Raw genomic sequence first — 22363 nt, forward strand, 5'->3', positions numbered from 1 at the left:
TAGTAAGAAGCTGTAGTCAGTAAGGTGTTGAAGCATGCATCACCAATCATGAAATGCACCAGCAGTGTAATTTATAAATCTATGCAGATACAGCTAAGTGTGGCTAGAACGTTTCTAAACCTGTTGCTTTGCTCGGAATGATACAAAAAACAAAAAAACATCCGGTGTGAGGGTCAGCGGTGACTGGCCATACTGGTTGGAGCTGACAGGAAGGTAAGAAGTACCACAGATACCAGTTATTACAACTGTGTCTCTCAGAATGAACAACACCTCCAGCTTTGAGGAAGATGGGCTTTAAGATCATACTGGGCTTCACATCTGTCAGACGAGAAATGTGAGATGTGGTGGTGCTCTGGTACACCTGGTACACCAATCTGGACAGCTAAAGCCCGCACAGGTTAGAAGCCAAATGCCTTGTTTCAGTAGTCTAGGATGGTGGTGTTTTAATGGTGTGTGGGATGTTTCTTGGCAGACTTTGGGCTCTTGCTGTAGAATTCTGCTTTATTTTAACCTTGCTTATGGCTCTGGGTGTCATATAAATTTTGCACTCTTGACCTCCACTCAGGGAATTTAGAGAAATGACTAATCTGGGGGAACTTGTAAGCTGATCCGATCATTGCAACATTCAGCTGCACACTGGAGTGAATTTTAAAATGGACTTCTCCTTTTTACACTGATCCATTATCATTTGTATGTCACTCTGTGAAAGCATTATTACTCGCTGTAAGCATCGCTTTAAGGCCACAAATTATCCATCTTCTTATGGTGACTGGTTTCATGAACATGACAAGAGAATAGAGGACTTCAACGGCCTCCTCGGTATTCAGATTTGAATTTAATCACCACCTTTGGCATGCTGTCAAACAGAGGATTTGGGGAACGAATTATTATGTGATGCAATTATTTCAGCATGGATCAGATGAATGTTTACAGTGTCTCGTGGATTGTGTGACACTGATAGTTCAGGTGGTTTTGAGAGCAAATAGATGCCCCACTTAGACGAGTGTTGCTACTACTGGGCTTAATTTTCATCTCTGGCCAGCTTTTCTATCCTTGTATTAGTGCAGAAGCAAAGAACAATGCAATTTAATGCCCAAGCCTTCTGATGTAGTGCAGCTGTTTTATAGTTATTGCTTGGGCAATTGGGTGTTTAATGCCCATGCGTTCTTTGATAGAATATGCAAAAAAGATTTTAGAAGCACAAAAGACTCACTAATTGCACCATGTGCTCTTTAAACATTGATCTGGACAATTTGAGACTCGCAGCACCATTACCTTCAATTTTTTTTTTTTTTTGCCCTGCCATTAACTCTTGTTATGGCTTTAATAGCATCTTTCAACCTCACTGCTCCTCTTTGCTCTTTGTGTCACTGCTTGTTAATAGACTGTACCTAATAAAGTGGACGAAGGTGTACTTAATAAAGTGGACGAATAGTTCGGAGCCTTTGCTTAAGTAAACTAACGAACGCTGTATCACACTGTAAAAACATTCTCTTTCACCTAAAAAGCCCTGCATTTTCCAATAAGACTCCAGTAAAAATTAAATTAGAATCAAGAAAATATTCTGAATATATTAAGGGTATTGAATAAAAAGGATTATGTTAATTTTTAATTATGTTTTTATATTTTAGAGCACTTCAACTAATAACGATTGTTGTATGGAGAAATCTGCTTATGATTGCTGCTGAATCTAAAAAATACCAATGGTAATTGTACCATGATTAAAATGACCAGTGTAAGTGTAGGAGCACATCCTGGCGTGTGTTTCTACACACATCAGCTGCATACACTTCATCTCAAGGATCTAAGCCGCACACCCATCTATAGGGTTTGCAGAGAGTGGTCTAAAAAAGACAAAATATCCAGTGTCCATTCTCTGGATGAAAATGTCTTGCTGATTTTAAAGGACAAATTGCTTCAAGCTTCCAGGAAACAACAGTAGCTCAAATAACTGCTTGTTACAATCAAGGTACAGTATGCAGAAGGGCAGCTCTTATCCAGATACCACTCCTATAAGCTAACAGCAGGAAACTAAGGCTACATTTCCCACAAGCTCAACAAAATTAGAGAGTAGAAGACTGGAAAAAAACATTCTTTGGTCTGTTGAGTCTCAATCTCTGCTGTGATGGTTGGGCCAAATGATCCCTGCTATCCAACATGAAAGCATCATCAGCATGGTGTAAAGGTGTAAGAGATACTTTCTTGACTCACTTTAGGTCCTTTATACTAACTAAGCACCATTTAAGTGCCAAAGGCTACTTGAGTATGTCCATCGCTTTTTGACCACAATATATTCATCGCTTGGCTGCTTCCTGTAGGATAGTGTGTGTGTGACAAAGCTTGGGTTTCTTGAATATCTTATACAGTGACCAGATCTCAATCCAATAGAGCATTTTGTGATGTGGTTGAAGGGAGACATTGGCATGACAAGCAACTGTGTGATTCTCCCATGTCAATACTGACCAAAATCTCTGAGGAATGTTTTCAGCACCTTTTATTGATTTAATGCCACAAAGAATTAACAAGGTTTTGAGGGCAAAAGGTTCTAACACACCATTAGGAAGGTGGTGTACCTAATAAAGTGGCTGGTGAGGGTTTGTGCCTTTGGGATTGAAAAAAGAAAATATTTGTATCATGAACTTGTCAGCCTACTTCTTGGAAAACCTTTCCTAGTTTTTCTCAGGAATTGGCAAGGACAATGGGAAGCTCATCTATTGTTTTTGCTTACATATAAAATTAAAGTAAAAGTATTGCAAATACTCATTTAATCATGAGCACGTACAGTTTATATTATCCCATCACAGTTTTTTAGTTGATGCTGGTAAAAATCTGTATGTCGAAATGAGAGCGATAAAGCTAGATCCCTTCAGAAAAAAAAGCAGCTTAGAGGAGAGAGCGAGTGAGACAGTCAGTGACAGAGACAGATTGTTTCTTCTGTGCTTGCATAGAAATGGATGGAGTTAAATTGGTTGCTACCTTGCCCATCTGCCATAACAGCTGGTGATGCTCTAATATAAAAGGGAGCAAGAAAAAAACATAGGCGAGCCCAAAGGCAGTCGTTCTCATTTCTCTGAGAACTAATTTGCTGTTTACATTCGTATCGCAGTTTAAGCTGATTCATTGGTTAGATTCACCAAAAGCATCTCCCATACTGTATGTTACTGTCTAGATTTGTTACATTTTGTTTTGTTGCATGTTCATTACATTCATTCCCCCTTCATAAATGGGACCTAAAATAAACCTAAAATCTGGCAGGCTAATCATTTTGAACTCTTCTCATTGTTTAACACAGTCAGGGTGAGCCTTATCTGCGGATGCTGTCCTGGGGTCCTGAATCGGAGCTTACATGGGAGAAGTGGCTTGGCAGTAGATGAGACAGACAGCTAAATAATCAGCCTGCAAGACCTGGCAGTGGAATGTAATTACTGAATGAATGGACAAAGCATCTGTCTTTCTGGAGGCTTCTGGTGAGATCTCTGAGGATGGGAAGGGAGGCAGCATTGTGGGGAGGAGCAAAGTAAGATTGAGGATAATGTGATGGGAAAGGTGAGGAAACGAAGGGCAAAAGAGGTGCAGGGGACCTCCGAGGGCATGTCCTATCACATGCTGTAGTCTCATCATCTGTCTTGTTTTAGGTGTACAAGAACAAGCTGCACACAGTTTGGGCGGTACTCGTAAAAAGCTAAGTTATGTAGCTTATATTTTTACAAAATAGCAAAAAGTCATATGTCAATATTTTTATCTTGAAGAAAAAAAGAGAAAGAAATTTGCTCGCTATTGATTTGCAAGCCAGCCTTTTCAATTCAGCATCGGACCAGGTAATAGTGAAAGATTTGTCACTCAAAAATATTTTATATTTTATTTCTTGAAACAATGGTTATTCAATTTCACACAAACGCAAACAAGCCAGCTTTTCATCTCTTCAACTGTTGTCATGTTTGCTGGCTAAAATGAATGTAACTAGTTAGAAGTATCTTGATCTTTAGCTCCAGGAGCGTAAATTATTAAAGTTTCCAGGTGATTTGTTTCAAAAAAGGATCTTAAAAAGTCAAATATTCATATTATATCATTATACAACCCTTAAAGAGACAGGCTGCATGCCATATGCAAACATGTCTTAAGCAAAAGTTTAGCATCCTCATCTGCTGATGCTACAAATGGAAAACATTTTTGTACCACAGCTTAGAAAATCACGTGGCAATGTGCTTATTGACACTATTGCTACCTTTACAAGGCAAAAGACTCACTAATGATGACTAATGAGGGGATTTCAAAATAAAACTCCATACAATGTAGCAAATGTAGTTTGGGATTTAAATAGTATAACCTTGTGGTTTCTGCCCAGTCTTGTACAGAATGTAAATAATACCTGAAAACTTTTAAAGCTCTAGAAGAAACACTGGGTTACTACAGCTCCATTATGGCATACTAACACTTGCAACATTTCCTTTATACAACACTTTTTTAGTATCTTAATGAAGGTTAAGCAATAATGAACATACCCTCTCTGAGTAAAAGAAGTAAAACGTACTCCCTTTGTAGAGCATCATTTACACTGCTCAAACATGGCAACACCGACTGAATCCTGTATCCAAGTAGAGGAGTTGTAAAAGACGTCACTGGGTGGAATTATTAAGGGGGAAACTACTACTAATATATATATATATATATATATAATATAATATATATATATATATATATATATATATATATATATATATATATTATATATATAATATATATATATAATATATATAATATATATATATATATATTATATATATATATATATATATATATAATATATATATGTATACATATATATATATTATAGTAGTATTACATATATATATATATATATATATATACTATATATAATATATATATATATATATATATATATTATATATATATAATATATATATATATAAAATATATATATATAAAATATATATATATAATATATATATATATATTTATATTAAAATCAGGTTGTAAATGTTTTTTATTCTTTTAATTGGGAGGATTTTTAAACGCTCAAATTATCCACTAAAGAAATCACAGCTTATGCACCTTTTGTGTTGTCTTCATTGTTCTGAGGCTTGGACAAAAACATTCCACGCTTCTTAATCTTTGAATTTGGGATTTTTTCAGTTTCATTGGCACAGTTGTATAAAATTAAGGACATGGTGACTGTGAAAGAATTCCCAACAAGTCAGCTGAAAAAATGTCTTCCCTTCTAGACATCCCACCGTAAACTGTAAGTGATACTCTTGCAAAATGGAAGTGTTTAGTAACCACAGCAAGTCAGCCGCAAAGTGTCAGACCCAGTAAAGTTACACAGTGGAGTTGCCGAGTGCTGAGGCACATGGTGCGTAACACTCGCCAATCTCTCCTGACTCAATAACTGCTGAGCTCCGAAACTCCTCTGGCATTAACATCAACCCAAAAGCTGTGCAATGGGAGATCACCCTTTGGGTCTCCATGGCTGGCCAGCTGCTGTAGGTGTAATGTGTAGGTGGACCAATTTTTTTGTCCACGGCGTCATGCACTCCCTGTTTGTAGGAGCAGATTGGAGAACAATTCCCTGCAATCCTCGTGTTTATGGCTGCCATGAATGCTGTTTCACTCAGGACTATAAAAAGAATTAGAATAGAGTGCAATTATATTGTTGCTTCTGAATTAAATAAAAGTGCCATAACAAAACAAATAAGACTGCCGGATGGAACTGTTCAGACCAGGGTGGATATTTGTTTTGTGTGTTTCTGAAAAAGCCACGCACTCTGCAGCCGGTTATGAACTCTCCAAAGTGGCTTGCTTTGTACTAGAAAGGTGAATGAGTGTTCTACTTTCATCTAACGCTATTCAGCTCTACAGCGCTGAATTGTCTTGCTGAGATACTTCCAAAATCCATACAGACAAGTCATCTCGGCAAATACACATTCAGACCCATAAACCATGAAAAATAATAACAGTTCAAGCTCAAGCTGCACAGTGAAATTTCTCAGTCTGTCGGCCTGTTTCTATAAGTCTGGTCTCATGATGATGATTTTCTGAAGGGTTATTTCTATCCTTGCTATTGCTCCACAGATTTCCATATTGCTTTCAATCTCTGAGCCTATAATTAATTGGAAAGTGAAATTGCTTTTCGAAATGTTTCAACTTGCATTGACTGACCTAATTAGTTCAATGATTACACTCACCAGGAAGAGATCCCTGCCTAAATGATGGGGCTAATTTGAATGAATATTTTAAGCCCATTTCTGCAATTAATGTAATTTACATATGTAATGTGTCTGTTTGATTACTTAATTATGTTTGTATTCCCTGACGATGTCACTGACAGGTGTCTTTAGAGTATAGCAAAAATAATGCAAAATCCAGATGTCCTACTTCATTCAACTAGTTTGTCTTGCAGGAGCTGCAACTACCTGCATTACAGAGCTGTCGAGTTTCTGTGGCTTGCAACAACTTTACATCTACCCCCGACAAATTTATTCACTGTCATCTGCAGACTCGCTGGAGAATGACAGAAATTGATTTTCCTTGCAGTTAGCTCCCCATGGGTCTAAAAGGATGGGGGGGGGGGGAATAAAATAATACACAAAAAATCTTTCTTCTAGTTTCTAGTTTCTTCTAGTCTTCTAGTTTCTTTCTTCTAGCCATCTGGTCACAAAAATTTTGAAAAGCCGCTGTGTCAGTTTTGGAGTAAAATTGAAAGATAGTGCAGAAGGCATTTTAGTCTTCAGCTAATATTGTGACTTCCTAATAATCATGTCATGTAACATCCAGTAAGTAAATATCTGACTTGCCGGTTCACTGGATTTTTTTTGGGAGAAAGGTTTGACTTGAAATGATCTGAAAGATTTTAGTTGAATTACAAGCAGGCTATGTTCAACACCACTTTGCAAGAAGCAATCCCGCTTCCATGGGGACTCTAAAATTAAGAGTTATCTCTGTGGGGTAACATTTGCTTCTTATTTTTCTTTTTGCATTAAATAGAAAAAGGATTGATGCCGCTGATGTTTGTCTGTCACATACACTTCGCTTAGCTTAGCACAAAATCACAACACCCAGGGGATAAAGTGGAATTTGGCTACTTGAGTGCGCTGAGATTGGGTGCAGTGCAGGGAAATGACTCTCTTAGAAATAAGTCACAAAATAAATTGATGTCCCATTTTCTTTATGGACAGGCTTTGACCAGATGCTGCTGCTTTAGAGGTTTACTGCTCTTCAGTCAGATTGTTGTATGTTATATGAACTATTTCACGAGTGCAACACAATGCAGCACTGTAGATTGCACCATAATACTGCTACTTAGCTCAGCATGAATTTGCATACTAGTATAATAGTCCAACAAAAAATATAATTAAATTTGTTGTGAAAGACACAATTCACAAATAACCAAATAACTTCAGCAAATTATTACATGCAGATCCAGAATCTGATATTTTAATAATAAAGTAACATTTATTTGGACATGACATGTAAGTTTTCCCCCTCTAGCTAATGCCACTTGCCGAGTAGTCATTATCTCTCATTTTCCTTTAATGTTCTGTCTATTTTAGATCGTTCACACATATTTTCCCCCTCTTAGGAAATACAGTGACTGGACACTTAGCTAGCAGACAGACAATAATCCAAACTGTACAGATGCAGTTTTGTGTGTCGAGTTTGAAATTATCTGCCATTCACAGAAATGGTAACTTTGTTTATGCTTACTGTAGCGGTAGGTAGTGAAGTACAACATGGCAACTTTTCTGACGTCTGCACATGTGGAAAGGACCAAGGGTGATATTCATTTCTCTGTGGCCTAACCTGGAAGCAAAGCCAGGCTGCTTGATAAAATTATGTATTAAAATTTGGATTAGGTTTAATTACTGAGCAACTGAAAGGTTCTGGAACTCCCACTCATTTTAACCCCTGAATAAACACAAGTTAGCCCAGTTAAAAACACCCAGTAAACCCCTAGTTCTCAAACGATATAATTAGTTAGTGCTTTAGAGTGACTCTTATCACCTATTTTTAGTATTTATGCTAACTATGCTAAAGAATGCTAACTGGCAGCTAGCTGAGAACCATGGTCCTATATTTGATGGAGAAATGAGCCGGCATTCTGCTGAATTTATAATCTTAATCTAAAATAGCAAAGTCTGCATCCCATACTTCAAGAGTATTTCAGAAGATGATAAGCTATCCATTTAAATGATCAGTATTCCCACAGTACAACCATGCTAAAAGATAGGGCTGCATTACAAACTAAGAAAAGCAGCCTGCTGTTTGAGGGCCTGAGACCCTAACCCATTTTTCAACAGCAAGCATCTGCATTGCTCGCTGCTTCTGTTGTGGCAGCGAGCCACTTGTCACGCACACGCTGTTTTCTTTTTTCTATAATTCTACATTCAGTTTGTTACTAGCTTAGAACAGCCAGTATACGGTCAAACAGTTTACCTATTTGCAATTTGTGATAGGCGGAGAGAGAAAAGAAAGACAGAGGAGTAAGGACAGGACATAATATTATTCTGGCTTGTTTTTACTCTCTGTTATCACCTTTTACCTGTGCTTGACTGGCCATCTGGCATACTGGAACTCCCCCAGTGGGCCTAACGTGACTTTTCGGGCCAACACAGCTGTCAACAAAAACGTCAGAGTGCCAAAATGGATAAGACTAGGGAGGTGCTGGCAGTGGTGCTGTACACAGTTAGAAGGACAGAGAAACGGAGAACTTAGAGGGGGTTAAGTAAAGCAGAAGGTAATGGGCTGTCTGCCTGGATCAACAACACTGTATGTCAGGAGAGATGAGATTAGGATGATTAGCAGGGTGATACTTGTCTGGAGTGTCAGAAAATTTAAGCTTAAACTCTATTGGTGAACGAAGTGGCTGGTTTTTGCAAAGTTGTGTTAATTACATAACAGTACAACCAAATATGCACTCTCTCCACAACTTCAATTTGGCTAGCTTGCCACTTTTGCAAATAAGTAGTTTTCTGGTCATAATGTGTTTGTGTGGATGTCAGAGTATGCTAGCTAACACACTGTGCAAAGTGGCTAAGACAATTAGTAAGCACTTGCTAGTGTAAAAAGGATGCCACAATTTTGTTAACCACCATTTATCAGCATTAGCAGTGGGCCAGCTGGCAGCTTGCTGTTCCCAGTGATGTTTTGGGATATGGAAAAAAAACTCTTAGGACGCAAGATTTTGTGTGGCAGTGATGGACATTATAGGGGAGTAAAATTGAGACATTCTTGTCTTTATTTATTCCCTAAACAACTATTTGTGCATTGTCTTTACATACATTGTCATGTCAGTGTGACTGTTTTGCGCCTCTCTGACATGATCGCACCACTTTTTTATGGATTTATCAAACAAGTCCCCCGCATTTTTTTTTTTACTTTTATGTTGACAGTTTATTCACTTTATTTTTTTTTCCTGCTTTTTAAGAACTTACCCATGCAGGAAATGCTATGAGTTAGTGAAACATACTGTACTTCAACCTGAAAAGAACAATTATCTGATCAACTGTTTATTACAGACAGATCATTACTTCTTTTAAAATTCTCTCAGTACTGTACAGGTATTAGCAGAGTCACTTTCAAAAAACGTTTCCTTTATCTAAATCTTAGTCTTCGCTTATTCAATACACACCTTTAGTGCTTTTAAAGGGTGGCCTGGACGGCATACATATTCAGGGCAGCACAAACATGGGTGGCATGTTATCGATTGCGGTGGGCTGGTACAGGGCAAAATGCCAGGGGCGATGGGGTCTGTCAGACAAGCCCTGACAGACCCGGTGTTATAGAGAATTTAAATGTTATACAGGCCCTCACGAGTGGGGTTTTCTGGCCATGCTTATGAACAAAAAAAGGAAACATATCTGTAGTTTATGACAGTTATTCTGAATTTAGTGCTGGTAGCCCTGCATCCAGGGCACCAAACCAAGAAAATACACTTGCCCAACAAAAAATTAAAAATAAATAGATCTTAAAATCCCTGATTTCTTTATTATCTGTTATTCAGACAACATCAACTTTGATTAAAGCAATTTTTGAATGACTTAAACCGTGTCCACTAGAGTCCGCTCAGGTCACAGCAATGTAAATTTAATAGTAGTCCACATACCTGCCTGTCTTTTTTGACTGTTTGGACCAGTCTGCAAAGAATTTATATCACAATGCACCAACTACACATGCGGCCCAGGTAGGAGACTTCAAAAAACTATAACAAGAATGACTATTCTGTTATCCTGTCTTCAGCTGTCCATGTCTGTATTCACAACCGAGTATAATCAAGGCATTATTTTTAAAGCATCTTGCTGATTAGGGATGGATGATGTGTCACAAGTAGACTTTGCTTTAAAGGTTGAGAAGCACTGGCTTACAGGACATGCAAATGCACTTTAAAGTCTCTTGATGGGGCTTTAAGTGTTCTCTTTTGGTTTTTCCACATTGCTATATGCTATCGTTTCCTGTGCAGTAAAACACTAACTGGGCAGCAAATGGGACGTAAATATAATCCAGAGAATCGTGTTACTCTTACGAAACAGCGGAATTTGTAAGTAAGCACATTTATATCCACTAATAATGCCAGAGCAGGCTATTCGACTGAAGATTTCATTTACCTTTCCATCAAGACAAATATCCAAACCACATCTTTGCACACTGATGGATGTAGGCGCAGGGTGTATATTAGAGAAAATGGATGGAAAAGGAAGTAATGGCTATAATAACTGCTGTTATTGCAGAGAACATACAGCAATGTGCTTCTTGATTTCCTCTGATGTCAAAACCTGGGGGGAAAATCAATATGAAGAATGAAGCCTTATTTACACACGCCACCTGATAGACTGTGGCTCGCTGCAAGATGTCAACGGGCCATTAATGTTTCAGGAGATGATTGCTTTTTTTGTTTTTGTGGCTAAGTGGGGAATTAAATGACAGCAGTTCTATTTTTAATCATAAACCCATCAGTGAATAGGGCAACATTTTAGGAAGACAGATGTGTTTGTGTGTGTGTTTTTTTTTTTTTAGTTTTTTTTTTTTTTAGTTAACCTCAATCCGAAGAGGATGCAGTTGTGTTCAGGATGCATATTTGCAGGGACATGTGCTCGTGGGATTATCACTCATGGGCGGGGCTCACGATGACAGCTATTCTTTGCAATGAAACCAAGCTGATTTCTGCATTTTTTCCCTTTTGTTTCTCCTAGTTAGTAAAAGTTCTGCATAACTTAACATCATTTAAATAACAATGTGAGTGCTTACGTGTAAAAAGCCCCAAGTCAGTCCATGTGTTGTTGTCAGTTAAGAATTATCTGTCAGCCTGAATCAGACTTTGAATGTGGAGCAATCATACATTTTCACCATCACCAGCAGTCCCCCTGATACCTCTGACTGAACCGTTTGTTGAGAGAAACATAAAAGGTTTGCTCGGTGGACATGTTTTTGCCCTCAGGGGTACACAAACTCAATAGCTAGCTAGCTAGCTAGCCATCTCTTCTTGAGTGCACCTGTGCTTTCCTAGTGGCACACACTGAAAATTGAGGTCATGATCCCCACGACTATGTGAGTCAAGATGCCTCTATGTTGGAATATCTCTCTTTCTTTTCTCTTTTTCAGTTTATATCTCCTTGAAAATATCTATCTGGAATTCCCGTGTACATTCTTTCTCTTATAGAGGGCATACACACATTTGTGCATACATACATTTGGAGGGTAAACCGTACATGAGCATTTGCAACCCATTTTTCAAAACTGACTTTCATCTCTTGTGTAGATCTGCATTATTGCCTCACTTAAAAATTATCTAGCCTTAAATTTATATTTCTAAATTGAAAATCTTGAACTACATATGATGGTTGTAGAGTCTATTAGCAACTTATGTAAAACTACAGATTCCTTTTTTTTTTTTCAAACACATGCATTGTTCATTATTGTCTGCAAAAAACACAAATGAGTATATTAGAATATATAAGCCAATAATTTGATAAACATTAAAAAAATTAAATGGTTTGAGTGAATGAGCTGTGCTACGCCCTGTGCAAGAGTTTTGAATGTATCTGACCAAATTTAAAAAACAAGCTGCAAAAGCAAAGATGAAGATTTGTCGTCAGAGCAACAAAAAAAGTATAATCACTTTATGATCATTTTATTTTTCTCTACACTTTAGTGCCTGTTGTATAAAGTGATCACAGTTTTTCGCTGTCTATTCTATATTTGGATCTAAACTTCAAAGATTTGAAACCTCTGACTCCTGTTTGGAACTCCCTCCCTCCCTTGTCAATGTGCCCTGAGGCATGCGAAAAGGCCCCCAGTGCCTCAAAACATAAGATGAAGACATCCAAAATGAAAGAAATGCAGAATGCTTTGAGTTATTTGTGGTTGTTTTTTTCCTGTTAATTTGTCTGTCTTTGTAGTGGTTTTGCGTCTCCGTGGTCAGTTTGTGTCTTTTTGTTATAATTCTATTCCTCTTTGGTTGTTTTGTGTCTCTTTGAGGTTGGTTTGCATTTTCTTTCTGTCTTTTTGGATTATTTATGGTTGATTTATGCCTCTTTGCAGTTATTTGCGATTATTTTTTGTCCATTTTCAGTCTCTTTAAAGTTATTTGATTGACATCCCAAGAAAAATTCCTTCAAACCAACACTTTAGCCCCAGGAGAGCTCTGACCGCTTGCCCCTAGGGATTGTGCTCTGAAGGCCTGTTCACCAATTTATCCATGCATACGTTACATTTTTTGTTGTCTCTCTATGCTCTTCTTTTCTCTCTTCACTTTCTGCTTACCCCAATTGGTCCCTGAGATCCCCACTCCTGGAGATTTCTTCTTTGTAAGAGGGAGATTTTTCACCCTCCTATTTCCAGCTATTCTAGTATTATTATTATTCTACTACTATTACACTGTTATGGTAAAATCTTTCCCTTACAATTGAACGTTCCCAGAGATGACAACAGTGAATTGATTAATTCAATTAGATCAAGTTTCATGCAGACCTTATCAAAATAATATTCAGTGCAAATAAGCCTGTCGTGACAGTGTAGGTACGGCACAGTGCAACGTATCATGTATGTCGACTCTGTTGTGTTTAGACTGCCAATACATCCGTGACTGGTCACAAGCAGGTGAGAGACAGCTGAGGCCAGCAGGACAACAGCGAGAACAGCTGATCCCTGCAGAACCAGCTCGGAGCTGACCCAGATGAGGACTCTCCACTGTAATCGGAGTCCCTGAGGTAATCTAGGCAAGACATTATCTGCATCGTTGCTTCTCTGCAGCATCTGGAGGGCTCTGCCACCTGCTTTGGAAGGGTTCATACCACTCCTCTGCCTCTTTTTTTTTGTTGCTTTTCATTTGTTTATTTTTCTGTCACGCACTCAGAATCAAAGAGCACACAGTCACTTAGAAATGCCAGAACTCATGGATCAAGTTGTCAACTTTATAACCTCGTCTCTTAACTGAAACAGCTTTTCCAAGATTCACTCTTACCAGTAAACTATGCAGTTCTTTGAATTCATCGCCGTGGGCAATGCTCCACTGCTTATACAGTAGGGAAAAAAAAGTTCTTCCCAATTAGATGTTTCCCATGCATAATGTTCCTACGCTTAATATTTTCATGCCCAGGTCATCTTTAGATTGCAAGTAAGCACTTGCTTTTGCATCCTAATGATAAATCAATTAGTTGAGCCTTAGATGTTGCCTATGGCAACTCAAGTCTTTGAATTTCACTATGCATTTTGATTTTAACCTCTATAAATTGACCTGGGAGCCCTTAGTCTCTGGTATTTCTGTGTTTATCTTTTTAATGCTGCTTTTAATATTTTATAGTGGCATTTTGGGAGAGTCTTATGTTTATTTAATCTGCAGTGTTTTCTGCGTTTTTTTTAATGTTTCAGAGAGGTAAAGAAAATTTTCTAAATATTTGATCAGCTTGTCTTTTCCTGTGCCATTGTTCTAGTTTGATACTACTCAACTTAATGTGGATTGGCTAGCCCGATCAGGGGAAGAAGGTTATCAGGAGGGCTGAAGAGAAGAATTTCTGCATAATGAAAGTATAATAAATGCACACAAGCAAGAAATAGAAGCTAAAATCTTGCTCCTCTTAAACTGCCTGCTCTTAAAAGGACCAAAAAATAGGTAAAACTTTATGTATCAGATTCCTTCTCCTGATCTTTCTTTACAAATGTATGTCTAAATTTGTGTATGTGCAGATTGAGGTCATGTGTATTGTTCTTTTTTTTCGTGTCCTGCCAAAATATTCCAGCCACATTTCCATAATTCTATATGTATCCAAACTGAGACCTTCCGTTATTTCCAGAAAAGAAGCACAGACTAATCATCTTTGGCTCGGTCATCCTTCTGCCTGAGGGTTAAATTTTAATGATGATGTTTGGCACACTGATGTGAAAAACATGTATTAAAATGCCAAAAAGTTAAGTGTGATGAAACAGGCTTATGTATCTACAATGAGACCAACAATTTTCTGAAATTACAGTTTAATTAGGAGGGGGTGGGGGAGAAGATGCTGCTGCAGGAAACTCTGTGACATTTTCGTCTAAAGACATAATACTTATGTATATTAGAAGCAGCAATGCTTCATCCATATCTAATTTAAAGCCTAATTTTGAATGTTTTGCTCCTACGTGATACTCCTGCCGAATGGAATTTAACACATACTAATTAGAAAATTGTACTGAATTTTTAAGCTTGACCTCATGTGACCTGGAAGCTATCATGTAGGCTGGATCAACAACTGGACAGCGCTGGGAAAGCAGTATAAACTGTACTTTCCTCATGATTGGATCTTCCAAACACTGACCTTTACACCATCTTAGCTCCATGTCCTTTTGTGAGGTTTGTCCTAATCCCACAGCTCTAAACTTATTTCCTCCCTAAAAATAGAAAAATTCAATTCGCTTTACAAATCCAGAACACATCCCAAGTCTCAGTCTAGGTCTAGTTTCGTGTATTTAATCAAAGGAAAAAAATATCACTGTTTTGCGACTGATCCCATTGTCTTCATAAGCATCAAGTTAAAAGAGTGCACGCTCTCAAGACCGAATGTCAGTTACATGTAACTAAAACAAAACTTTGCTTTCATACGAAATTTTAAAGTTACAATCAGGTCTCAGCATGTCGGTGCAGAAGTCTGATTTCAGTGATTCACAGTAACTCAGATGGTTCCCATAATAGACACTGGAAAGTCATTCAGCCTGACCCTATTCTTCAGATATGGGTTTAATTGCCCAGACTATGAAGTGCAAGATCCCCTCACTTATCAAATTAACAGCTCAGAAAAGGACAGTAAAGTACTTAACAGTAGTCTCAGTAGAATGAGTCATGGCAAAGGTAAGCTGTTTATCTGTTAAAAGGAGGGGAGAAGGAAGCGAATGCCTCGTTGAGAGAAATAAAACACATCGTAAAACACTCTTTTTACTTTGGTACTTCATGTTATGTTGATATGGTTGACTAGCTGCCAAAATGCAGATGAAAGACGCTTTGAGTTGATAATAATATGGATGCACTTCTGCGAGTTGCCTTTACAACCATGCGATTACTAAAAAAAATCTAACTTGTGACTTGCACAAGTTTGCCTTGCAGACATTTTTTCTTTCAGGTAACATAAAAACTGGCCTTTCTTCTTTGTGGTAAAGCCTAAGAAGAATTAAGGTATTGCTCACACTTAATCACTCTGTCAAAATAACATTACACCAATGCGGTAAGGAGTGGTGCTCTTTGCCGTATGCTTATTAGTCAAGAAGGAGAAACGGGATTTTTTGTATCTACTTGAATGGAGCAAATCATTATTTATTGTTATAGTACAATAATTATCAGAAAGACAATAACTATTTCTGTCAGGCTCATTTTCTAGATTGATTTATAAAGATGGAAAACAGCAACCAAACTCTTTCCTATGTGAGTAATGACATGTGGAAATCCAATTAAAACAATGCAGAGATTAATTGAGAGCTTCACTGACTGGCAAAAAAAATTGTTAAGATGAGAGCAAAATTCAGACCAGCTTTGTAGCTGCCATATTTTCAGACAGTGGCAAGTCAAACTATATGAGTGCCTTTATGGTTAAAAAAACATAATTTAAGTAAAGAGCTACTGCTGCTTCTTGAAAATGATAAAACTTGTTTCATGGTCCCTTTTCAACACTTTAAAGGGCAAAACATAAAACGTCTCAGTCTGCTCAGGTTTTGTCCTCCTTTAATGTTGCTTATTGTTTCTTCTTTTGAAAGATGATACTAAAGCAACATATATCTGCAAATACACACACACACACACCACCACCACCACCACCAAACCTGCATTCACTTTCATGCATCTTCTAGTTAAGCACATGCTTAGTGCACATAGCTGACTCTTGCGTGATGTTTTATTCATGGTAGCAGAGATATAACCACACATGAGCTATCATACTTCTCTGTGAGACTCCTGTGCGGTTCTGGCTTGGCCCAGATAACAGAAAACCTGCCTGGAGCGCAGACACAACACTGCAGGACGTAATAGAAACTATCATAATGCTTAGCAGGAGAGATGTCTGTGGAGCTCACACTGTGGCGGTGTGGCAGAAACAACTCTCAACTCAGGGCGTGAAGACATGTTGATGTCTTGTGATGTTGTGGTTTGAGGTTTGAAAGCCAACAGATGGATTGATTTTGAGGGAGTGGGCTGATTAAAACCTTTGTGCACCGAAGATAATGAAGACAATTTCTTTGGAACGTTTACAAAAGACAGCTATTTTATGCAGCTAAAAATGGACTTGTGTGTAATTCTGCATAGATAAACTGGAGGACAGTGTGACACCTTGAAGAAGTTACTGAAAATATTATCTAGACACATGTGAAATGCCCTGGCTTCAGGCTAAAATACAGGCCTTGAAAATTAAAGTCATTCTTTCACCGAATTACTCGGTGTAAGAGTTTAATGTGCTCATGGCTTAAATGAGTTCAGTGACTTTTAGAAATTTTTGAAGGAAAATGTAATTAAATTGTGGCTGCAGTGCAAGAACTGATGGTACACTGATTACTTGTATCTGAATCTAATTGTTGGATTCAATTGTAATTCTTCTTTTTCAGTCACTGACAGACTCGGTGGCAAATCCACACCTACTCCAACACCATAGCCTATAATATATTTACTATGTGTCTACAAGCAAACACTTACTCTCTTCCTAGACTCTTAAAGCCGTTTCTAAATTGGCTCGCAAATTGGACCCCATTAAAATCTCCTCATGCTCTTTATCTACATCTCCTTTATGGTCTGCATAGATCTAACTGAAGACAGAGAAATCAATACTTAATAACAGCCTTTCAATTCTCTGCAACATGTTTCATCTTAATTGCTCTAGTCAGTTTGCCTTATTAACAATCCTAGTTTACCAACTGCGTTTTTCATCCAGTAGTTATTAATGTTTCATTTCACCACATTAAATTATTTGGATTCTGATCAACTATGCAAGCCTGTTTAATGACACCGGGACTTAACAGTCTACACTCAGACTTAATGGTCCACTCCCCTGTGTTTTATTGGCCTGCAGTATTATGCCGACGAAACCTCTGTTCTGTTAAACTGAACACATATGAGTTAAATGGAGCAAACTGATGAGATCTGATGCACAAGCTTGACTCCTTTCTTTAAAAATGGAAACTCCAAAGGCAGAAATGATTTAGATCAGCCCGGGAAAAAGTGAAGAGTAAGTCAAGTAGAGATGGTGGATTTCTGCTGAGTACCATGACTTTTTGGCTATGAACCCACACACACACACACACACACACACACACACACACACACACACACACACACACACACACACACAGAGCAAATAATTCGAGTAACTGATTGCAAGCCTTGCTCTTTTCTAAGACTCCATGATATCTGTTTTCGCTTTTATTTTTGCATTTCCTGCAGCACTAATAATCTGAGGTTAAACTGCCTCTTGAAAGGATTATTTCACTCTAAGTCCTCTTTTAGTTCATTTCCTGCAAAATCAGATTAGAAAAAAAAGTATTTATGCATCCAGGCCCACAAAAAGCGGATTTGAGTTTGTGAAGGACTAAGAGGGGCACTTAAGTGTGGGAAGATATTTGCCCATGACATACTGCAATGGAAAATGTAACCTAATTATTTCCCTCAAGTTGGTAGCCAGCTGCAGTTTAAAGAAGCGTCTGCTGCAGTAAAGGAATTTTGTTATTTCCGCTCCTCCAAATCGATATATGGATAGACTTTCGATACTTGCATTTCTTGCAGTCTATCCGTCCTTGGCTGTATCTACTTACATTTAGTCTTCAGCTTGAACGGCGTGAAGATTGTTGAACTCACGACAAAGAAAACACTGTTCGAACGAACTGCGTGTGATTTCCAATTCGTGTTCTTGAATTATTGACCACGACATTAGATTTTTTTTTGTATTTTATTTTATGAAGCATTAGGTACAGATCGATCACAGCAGGTAACCTTCAGGTAACATTGATGAAGAATGCCTTTTCTAATCAACAATTTGAACAGCCCTTACAAAATAACACGTCAGCCACAGGTGCATATTTCTGTCACCTCATTCTTTATTGTAAATACAGAAGCGTGTCACTCATCCGCTCACGTTATATACCTGCAAGAGGGAAAATGTCTGTTCATCCTCGTTGAAAACAAGAACGCATTGAACTCCCCCAAGAATCAAAACTCCCCTCGTCCACCCAGCATCATCTAGTCAAAAAAATAACATCCAAAAAATACTTGACACTGCCACCAGCAAAAGTATAATGAAATCGGAAAAAGAGAGGAACACAAAAAACCAAAAACAAAAACCACAAACCTGTGAGCTCAGCTGCAAGAAAAGTAGCACGTTAAAATGTCATCGGGCTTTAAAAATGATTCCTCCTCTTTTTTTCCATAAAGAAAAGAGGAGCAAAGTAAAAGCAAGGATCGGATCGGTGGTGATTTCACCGAGACATCAAAATCACAAAACTCGAAGGCAACAAACAACACTGCAAAATGCAAACCAAAGCATAGCAACAGCAAAAGTCGACAGAAACAAAAAAGAAAAAAAAAGAGAAAAAAATTAAAAATGTTTCAAAACCACCAATAAATGTTCGAAAAATCTCAATACTGACAAAACCTGCTTGGTTTCGACCCTCGAAACAAAACTGCAAGCAAGTAAAGGCTTTCTCAATCCCGATAACGCACCCGTTTACCCTCTTGGCACTCTCGATCAGAATAACTGCATGCTAAAAACTTGAAGCCTGGATGTGGAAAAACGCTCAAAACCACCATGTCAATGCTCAATTCAACCATCAGCAAAAGGAGGAAAAATAACAAAAAAAGGGGGGGCAATTAAAAAGACAAAAAATGCTTACAAAAAAGCCATTGGAAATGTACTCACCGAGCGGGAGTAAAATGTTGCAATAAAAATGTGATATGGCTCAAAATACAGTATGGCGGTGCTAGCCGAAATGCTGTGCCTTTTCTCTAGATCTCTGCCTCCAGTTCTGTCATGTGACTGATTCAGCCCCGACTTCCAGCAATGAGAGACCAGTGTTGAACAGCTGATGCTGAATGCTCTCCTAACGGCTCGACTCTCTCCAAAAGTAAAAAGAGGTAGTCCTTATCATCCCACAGTTATGACTGAGCAGCTTGTCTGTTTTTCTTTCGGTTTCTTTTTTTCTGCTTTTTGTCCTTCTGTTTTAAAGATGCAGAGCTCACGCGGTGTCAGCGCCACGTCACGATCCAGGCATGCTTTCATTTCATTCACTGCAAGCACTGGCTGGGATAAAGAGCACGGTTTTTCTTACTGGGGGAGAATGAACAGGGGTGTGTGTTATTACAGCGAGGGGGGTGGGGGTCAACGTAAAGCTGCATCGCAATAGCATGCAGCCCTGTTCTCAGTGCTTAAACTGTGAAAGTGCAGCACACCGAACAACACACCGTTAACGGGAAACCAGCGCTGACCATGGTGCTGAAATTGGCGAGAGCAGATGTGTCCCTGGTGCTCAGCACGATGTAATACACCCGGGACCGGCAAACAAAAATAATGCATTATACTTGAACTGTAATATCACCAAGACCCGTCCACGGTGCTGGAACTTTGAGTGTTGTAGATATTAAGCCAATTTAAAGCATTTATTATCTTCAGCTGTGCACTACTATAGATAAATAGATGTTTCTACGTTTTGGAGAATTGGGGTAAAACACGTGTGAACAAGATTTTTTTTTTTCTTTATTATAGCAAGTATAATTTATCATGCATGCAACTAAAGTATAGTATGGCACAGAGCCTTAACTGTGCATTCAGTATTGCACACCCCTGGTTGTGTGATTGAAAATAAGAAAGGGAACGCTTCTTGGACAAAGAAATGATAGACGAGCCTTTTTCCAAGCCGTGTGTGTGTGTGTGTGTGTGTGTGTGTGTGTTTGTGTGTGTTGCTGAAACTTAAGCACAAAAGAAATACTGAAGCAAAACAATGGTGTCTGTACTCGTTCCAATGATTTTGTCATCTTATACATTATGTAGCCTAAAGCCTGGTTTAGACTGCCTATGCTCGTGAACTGTGACTAAGACAACTGTCAAACACACAACACCATCACCAACCATATTAAAAAAATAAAGCAGGTCTTTGTTACAGAGTATGGATTGTATACTGCTTTTTTAGCTCAGCACAGCAGTTTTACCACACTCCCTATATAGAGTAAGAAATTCTTAGATAGACACAGTGTATGATGGAAAGTCTTCTAAACAGAGTACATGATTTGTGGCTATGGTCTCAATAATATGCAGCCATGTTGCTGTTGCTGAAAGCAAGTACATATTGAGGAAAAATAAAAAATGTCTGCTGCACCGAAACGGAAACTGAAATTCATTGTTGGTTTTTACTTTTAAATTAAACACAGAATTTGAACAAATCCTAATCAAATCCATTATCTCGCATCATTTTTAAAAATTTATATATTTTCTTGGATAGTCAACTGGATAGTGAAGCATTGCACATTCGGCCACAAATGATGGCTTCTGAGTGACTACAGGGTATATATAGACAGAGTGAATGAATGAGTGATATTAGATTCAGCAGTGTCCTTAATATAATTCATCTCTGTCTATGGTCCTAAAGTGGTACATTAAGATGAATGCGTTTTGAAATTATACTCTTTTAATGTCTCTAAGCCCTGTCCATGGTCCTGAAACTGACTGAGTATAGCATATTTGTGGCAAACAGCTGTATAAAGACTGTACATGGAGCCGAAACTGGGTTGCCTTCATCGTGTAGTTGATGTCTGTAGTACTTCCTGTTTAAGTATGATATTGAGAGAGACACTGCATGGATTAATTCTATGTTTTTAGCCGTTTACTCGTGCTTTTTAAGATCAAGAAGCCAAGTAGACAAACAGGTGACTCTTAAGATTGGTTTTCATGCTATTTGGATTTATCGTACCTACATGACATCCTGCAGACACCCACTCTCTCTCTCTCTTTCTCTCATTTGTTGAATAAATACACCTGAGAAATGTAGGTTATTGCTGATTGTGCCAGACAGGAAAGTAATAATGTGTTATTGATGCATTAGTGTCTGACTGCAGTTGTCAGACGAAATTCAGTACAAGTTCATGCAACACACAGGGCTGGAGACAACTGTCACCATTCATTCATCACAACTGTGGTTGGTGCACTGTTTCCACCTTAAGCACTGTCTAATGTAATTCACTTTTCAGATAACATCCAAGCCTTTGGGAGGCACAGTGTAAAATCCTTTACAGTGTCTAAAGGATATATTGGGTGTCTAAGAACGGTGATCAAACTTTCCTTAGAGCAAATTCTAGCACCTTTATTGCAGAGTGTTTTCACCTCTTCTTCCATTTGGCCATCAGAGCCTCTTGAGTCGTTTTGGAAGAATACTGTAAAACACTGTGTTTTTCCCCTTTTTTCTTTTTTTTTCTTCATTTGGTGTGATATGTCAACAGTGTCATAGCATATTGGTTGCTGGGCCTATAAAGTAAAAGTGACGGTCAGCGTGTTGCTGTGCAGGGCATGTCACACCATAATTATCAATGCCTGGGGGTGCTCATGACCTAATTCACTGTAAACTAGGTGATTCACTAAGATGCACAGGTCGGATTTAAGAATTAGGCAGTAAATAGATCCAGATAGCTTCCAACATGTGGGCAGAGCACGGGTGACAAGAAAATGGACCAATTAAACCACAGCCAGTCTAATTCCTTCTAATCCAATACCACACTCTATAATAAACTATGACTAATGCATGACATTGCTATTGACATGAGGTTATTACCAGTCATTTGGCTCAAAATCACCCCTTTTTTCCCACTTTAATGGTGCACAACTTTTAATGCCTGCTGTGGAAAATATACGGCTTATGCCTCACT

The 22363-nt window shown here is 38.2% G+C and overlaps 1 protein-coding gene across 2 annotated transcripts in view; it reads right to left on the reverse strand.

Moving 5' to 3' along the window:
• Positions 1-19738, reverse strand: part of LOC102311505 (RALY RNA binding protein like) — a 116383-nt gene extending 96645 nt beyond the window's left edge. The window contains exons 1-2 of one of the 2 annotated variants that reach the window (XM_042224923.1): positions 18804-19738; positions 18600-18694 (exon numbers count right to left, since the gene is read on the reverse strand). The gene's annotated coding sequence lies outside the window, so the exon portion shown is untranslated. The remainder of the gene's footprint in view (positions 1-18599; positions 18695-18803) is intronic. The other variant, XM_005932087.3, reaches the window with a different exon arrangement.
• Between the last annotated feature and the right edge of the window lie 2625 nt (positions 19739-22363).

The sequence above is a fragment of the Haplochromis burtoni genome, unplaced genomic scaffold (assembly GCF_018398535.1).
Source record: "Haplochromis burtoni strain Fernald_Lab_line unplaced genomic scaffold, NCSU_Asbu1 Contig_155, whole genome shotgun sequence".
NCBI lineage: Eukaryota > Metazoa > Chordata > Actinopteri > Cichliformes > Cichlidae > Haplochromis > Haplochromis burtoni.